General features: G+C 41.7%; 1 pseudogene; it reads right to left on the minus strand.

Annotated features, from left to right (window-relative positions):
- Positions 1-3,974, minus strand: part of LOC112070318 (thrombospondin-2-like) — a 51,864-nt pseudogene extending 47,890 nt beyond the window's left edge.
- Between the last annotated feature and the right edge of the window lie 2,722 nt (positions 3,975-6,696).

The following is a 6,696-nucleotide window of genomic DNA, read 5'->3' on the forward strand; positions in this document are numbered from 1 at the left end:
ACACAGTGATTTCCGTTAACATGATGTAATACTGTCAGATGTCTCCACATCTGCAATCTTTCTATGACCCACTAAAATGAAAGACCACAAAAAGTGATAGAACCAGACACAAAGGAAATAAGGAAGAACTCCTTATTTTTAAGTGGTTGGGTCTGTTGGGGAAATGTGATATGGTTTTATCTCAATTAAATGCAGAACCATAGAGCTGTAAGAGGTTGCATGTGACTGTGTCTACGTCACAAATGGCACCCTATTCCCGCTGATTCCCTATGTAGTGCAGTACTTGTGACCAAAGAAGTGCACTAAATAGGAAATAGGGTGCCATTTGGGATGCAGCCAGTAAGGCAGCAGGATGGATTGTTCAGTCGCATCTGCGTTGGATGGGGCTTAAAAGGGAGTTTGAAGCAGGTCGGGAATGACGAATTGAGGTCACGTCATCAGAATATTCAGAGCATGAAAACAATAGCACAGATCCCTAAAAAGGACCAGCTTGGTCCCAGATCTGTTTGTGCTGTCTTGGCCATTTCTATGATCATTCTATGTTGCCAAACTTGGGATGACAAGGACCATAACAGTTGGCGAACAGCACACACCGGTTTGAGAAAAGGTTAATAAAGGACAGTTGCTGTAACATAATACAGCATGAGATTTGAGATTATGTCCTTGAAATATATTTAGACCTACATATCATATTGCCCCCTATTGGTAGGTCTCAGTCTATCTAAACTACAGGGGCATRTTCTTAGGGTACGCAACAGAAAACATCCTACTATTTTTTTGCAATGGAAAACTAAAATKATCCTTTCCTGGACAAGTCCAGGTAGTCCGTTCCTGTTTAACAGAAACAATTGTCTCTCAATRGATAAATCCAGGTAGTCCCTCATTGTTTTTTTTCTCCATTTGGTGCCTAATGAACACGACCAGTACAGTAATGTTAGCCAAAATCCAACTGTCTCTTACCTGGCTTAGTGACTTCACAGCCCTTGTTCCTAAGAACGTCATCCACGGATGTGTCGAACAAGAAGCGAACGTTCTGCAGTAACCCCTGTGTGAAAAGACAAGAGGCTGTTATGTGTCACATTGGACTAGCAGCTAGGAACAACTTCTTTACTATTCACTTACCTTGAGCTTGTATGTCAAGTAAAAAAAATACAGAATGAGTTATTCTTATTGGCTAACATTAGATGCAGAATGACTTAAGGGGCAAGATCTGAAATGGTGTCCTATTCCCTATATCTGGTGCACTACTTTTCTGGACAAAAGTAATTCTTACCCTGAAGTGGTTTTCACGGATGGATCCCTTAGCGACGAACATTCGGTTCCCCTCCGCCTGCAGATGCTCGTAGAACGGCTCATCCAAGATGAAGCTGTCGATGAGACTGCAGCCCACAAACAGATTTGCGTTTTCGCCATGAACATGAAGTGTGATATTCTTCCACTGCGAGTCGGACAGGTCAACATCCTCGAAGGAGACAACATTTTGGGAGCCGTCCACCCAGTAGACAAGGTCCAGYGTGTTGGCGCGGCCGTTGGAGACTATTTCAAACTGCCGCTGGCCGTTGGCGCCATCCAATGCGATGAGGGTTCCCCGCGATCCGCGGTCCTGGCGCATGCTGGCCACGAACACGAAGCCCTCATTGTTCTGGATTTGCTGAAGCATCTGTTTGAGCACGGGCGCGCTCACTGAGGGCAAATGGTCGAAGCGGATGAAGCGGTAAGCAGGGTTGTCTGTGTCTTGGCCGCGGAATTGCTTGGCGCCCAGAGTCTTGCGCGTGATACCGCTAATATCAAACAGGTCAAATGTTGTGTCGTCATCCGATGTGACCTCGCCATCTTCAATCAGTCATACAGGGGATCGATAGGGAGAGGAGAACGTGTACAGCCAATTAGCTTGATGAAACAGCAAAGCATTCTAAGAAAATCTGACCAAGTGATTATAACTAAGTCTATAGCAGGGCTCTCCAACCCTGTTCCTGCTAAAACCAGCTCTCAAAGTCTCACATCACAATTAGACGGTCATCCATGTTTCTCAATAGTCAAATTTCGAAGTTGTTGCAGACGTCACATTTTCAAAAGTCTAAGTTTAGGCATTAACTCTGAATTTTTAAGGTTAGGATTAGGTTTAGGAATGTTTAAGGTTAGGGCATTAACCCCAAAATCCAAATGGTTAAGGTAAGGGTAAGGTTTGGGATAGGCTTAAAACAAAAATATCAAAAACAACTTTCTATCGCTGGATTCAAACTTGCAACCTTTAGAATCAGAGACAGATGCTTATAGCCATCCGCCATACCCTAGGAAAACTGAAACCTACTTGAAGGTAACAACGCCTCTAGTGGGTGGTTACCACATCGTCTCCCGACATCTCAGACATAGATGGACGACGTTGAACACTGACTTGTATCATGGGTGACCTGGCTGTCCTGGAGAGCGACTCTCCTGTAGGTTTTGTTCCAACCCCAGTTGTAACTAACTTGATTCGGTTTATCAATCATCTAATTATTAGAATCAGGTGTGCTAGATTAGTTTTGGAGCTAAAAAATCTACAGGATGGTAGCTCTCCAGGACAGGGTTGGAGTTAAAATCTACAGAATAGTAGCTCTCCATGAACAGGGTTGGAGTTAAAATCTAAGAGGTAGCTTCCATGAACAGGGTTGGAGTTAAAATCTACAGGACGGTAGCTCTCCAGGAACAGGGTTGGAGTTAAAATCTACAGAATGGTAGCTCTCCATGAACAGGGTTGGTATTAAAATCTCCAGGAACAGGGTTGGAGAGCCCTGGCTATAACTCAACTGGGTATGCTTTCATGCACAAGAAAACAGTAGACAGTATCATATTCACTCATGAAAAAAAATCTAATTAGCATGAAACATACATCAATCACATCATTATTTAACAATATAAATGAAATGGCATTGAGGTTATGATAATGATGATGAAAAGCCGTATAAACTTTATGCATAAGTAGATTTACCTTGAGGTAGCGCTGAGGAGCAAAGTAATAAAATCGGCAGCAAGTTGAGACTTCTGAGTATCATATCTCCTTCAAAACACAAGAGACACAAACGCTGATTATTATCCAGGGAAACCGCAAATTTAAAGTTGTTAACTTCATCACGATTGTAATGACTATCTGATAAGTAAAATTGTAAAATCTTTGTAGGCTATCTATTTTKTATTCGCTCTCTGCTCAGCTGTCACAAAGCGACACCAAGTCCATTGCAACTGTGAATAGTGAAGTTCAGCCAAGCCATTACAACCTAACGTCAAATCCACAGATCTKCTTCAACAACAGCACCGCTACGAAGGAGCCTAACTGTCTCCAAAACTAACACAGGTTTATCGAGGAAGATACAATACATACATTACACCTTACAACGTGCACATACTGTATGTGGGCTGTTATAGGCTATTGGGAAACAATTATACACTACTTCTAAAACAACCTTTCTGCAAATGCATAACGTTTAACAAAACAAATCAATCACATAGCAAAATAWAAGTGTGCTACATTCTTTAACTAAATTATTCTGACTAGCAGTACATTTGAAACGTATGGCAACATTGCTGATTGTTTTTGAAAATGYAAAAAAATTCCCCATGCACATTGGAATGCAACAATTTACCGGGTGAAAGTGCAAATTCCCTTTTAAAAAATCCGTTAGATATCCAATAATAAAAAAGAAGGTTATAACAAATATAYTTTTCAAATAAATATGAATAGTGTAATGAAAACGGAATAACTCCTGTAACCTGGTGCGTAAAATGTAAAGTCCGCTTGGTTTACTTCACTAGATCTACATTATGTAGGGAGGACTTGAGCGATAGTGGCTTAGGCACCAGTCTCCCTCCCTCCTATATACTCCTCACTACGACCCTGTCAGTCAAGTTTAAGTATGAAATGTTTGGATTAAATTTCTAAGGCGGAAWTACATAATTCCGTTCTGATAGCGTAATTTGCTTATATCTGTTTAAAGCGGCATTTACCGGTCCCGGGGCCCCTCCCTCGCGCTCTCTCGTTCCCCAATCCAACCTCTCTATCAAGCCCACTTCATTACCGAAGTTCCAACGGAATCGGGTTTCGGGGAGGAGTTATTGATGGAGAAAACGCGATAGCGAGGTCGGATGTGGAGGAGCAGGGTGTGCCAGGTGGTGGCCCAGGGTGGCCGCCCAGGGTGGCCCCCTGAATTCTGATTGGCCACCCTAGTAAATCACAAATAATTGAATAGTTTGTTAATTTGTATTTGGGTTAAACATTTTGGGCATTTCATGATACAGAAACCTCTGTAGGCTGAATGTCATTACAACGTATGGTGTTAGTAATAGATGTCTCTTTCCCATTCAAATGGCGGGTGCGTTTGGATGCTGGATATATTTTGGAGTAGACGACATGCGCAAGTAACCTATTAACCTATATTTTGAGTGACTCTGTTGACAATCAGATGAAAACATCATGACTGGTTGTGTTCATGACACATAAAAGTTAATACATTTGTGTTAAATTTCATGTTTTACTATAAACGCCTAAAAACTATTTGTGTACGCGCAAGTGCGTACACACATACAATTCACGGTATAATTCGCACTCTGGATGGCACTTCAATTGAATTTACTGTTGTATGCTAATACCCTTACTTAGAATTCTGACATTTAATGCAAACACTGTAACAAGACTTTTGGAAATGATTTATGAATTATTTTAACCAAACCKAAGCTGAAGTATTTAATGCGTTGACCCATCATAATTATATATTTTAAAACCCACCATGCATCGATTAAGGTTAAACATGCTATGGCYCCCCTAAACTGGGTCTGTGCCCCACCTTGCCCACCCCATTCAACAATGTTTGGATCCAATTTCTAAGGCGGAATTACATAATTCCGTTCTGATAGCGTAATTTGCTTATATCTGTTTAAAGCGGCACCCCATTCAACATGTTCTGGACACTCCTCTGTCTGGGTGCGCAAAGCTTGGTCACGGTTTCCATGTGGCTGTAAATTAAAAATATATCCGCTCTATAACATATAGTCTTTGGAGTGCAGTATTTTTCAAAACGTTCCAAAAACTTTAACGCACACGTTTTTCTGTCAGTTTATTTAATAGCTCGGAATTTTAACAAATCTTAAGGCAAGCACATCAACAGCAGCCTACCTATTCAAACTACAGTATAGGATTTGTTCTACTTCTTAATCAGACCAGACCACCAGCATTCAATATATTAGGCTATAGTTCACCGATGCCTATTAACGTGTACAGTGAATTAATGTGGCTTCTGTAACATTCGTTTGTCAAATTTAGATAATATCTGTAACCTATAGCCTAATAATTTGTCATTCGTTAATCTAGCGATRTGTCGCGTGATCATTTAGTCAATGTCATTTAGGACACTGGCTGTTCAGACTGACTTGAATTTGAGGGTTAAAACGACCGACTCGCTGGCTGTTGTGTGTTTTTAGGAATTTGGATGCTCCCGCGTTGCTGGCAAGTAAGACTGTATCTGGTCTGGAAATAAGTAGTTCCCTTCTACTTCTGCTCCCCTCTATGTTGTCAGATAGGAATGACTCGTATATTCCACTGACATTCCTTCGTTCCTGGGGTTTCRGTTGGCTCATGGAAAGGGGTCATAAAACAAACAATAGATGGAGATAGATGAAGCGCGCGCCATTTGGAGACGTYCTTGTCTTATTTTGACAGGAACAATACGCAGGGAATAGAACGGACAGTAGCTTACCAAAATAGCCAWTAGGGCAGTAATAACTGAGGAATGTTCTAATAAGGAAAGAGTAGCCAAGTATGTCAGTCTTAGTCATGTTTTTRAGGTGTTGGTTTCTAGCATGTTTCTAGCATTTTAGTACACTAGTCAGTTATAGGCATATTATTCCAATCAAAGGATATATGAATCCAGCCAGTCTTTGGCATGCCACCGTTTCCAYACAGAATGCCAGTAAATACAAATTGATTGATGCCCCTGCATTTGCCAGGTGCTCTCTAGAAAGGTTGCAGCTGACTCTTAGTCTTCATCATAGCCTTTTGGGGGCCCTTGGTTGGGATGACCCCAACAAGCAGGTGAAATCTTATTAGTGGCCCCCTCTTGACAGCAGAAAAAACATGTCTGTTTTAATTTCCTGCAATTTAACACATTTTGCCATGGGGCATAGAGAAAATGTTGCAGTTTTAAAGCACGTTTCCTGCAGTTCTACACATTTTGCCATGGGGTGGAGAGAAAATTAAAATGTTGCAGTTTTATAACACATTTCATGCAATTCTACTCATTTTACCATGGTGCAGAGAGACATTTTAGCAGTTTTATAGCAAGTTTTCTGCAGTTCAACAAATTATGCCATGGGGAGGAGAGAAAATGTTACATAACTACAGTATTGATCAGTTGGATCATATTATAAAGATGAAGTAAAAATACATTCAGTCTATACAGGTAAATAAAACAAAAAAAGAAGTGGGTCTCCTCCCCAAACCTCCCATCCCCCCAGCCCACCCAGCCAACATGTCTCCACTCCCAACCTCCCATCCCCCAGCCCCACCCAGCCAACATGTCTCCACTCCCAACCTCCATCCCCCCAGCCCCACCCAGCCAACATGTCTCCACCCCAACTTCCCATCCCATCCCCCCAGCCCCACCCAGCCAACATGTCTCCATCCAACCTCCAACTCTCAAAAACCATGCCCCCTACGCGTAACTA

Source organism: Salvelinus sp. IW2-2015, unplaced genomic scaffold, assembly GCF_002910315.2.
Source record: "Salvelinus sp. IW2-2015 unplaced genomic scaffold, ASM291031v2 Un_scaffold1287, whole genome shotgun sequence".
NCBI lineage: Eukaryota > Metazoa > Chordata > Actinopteri > Salmoniformes > Salmonidae > Salvelinus > Salvelinus sp. IW2-2015.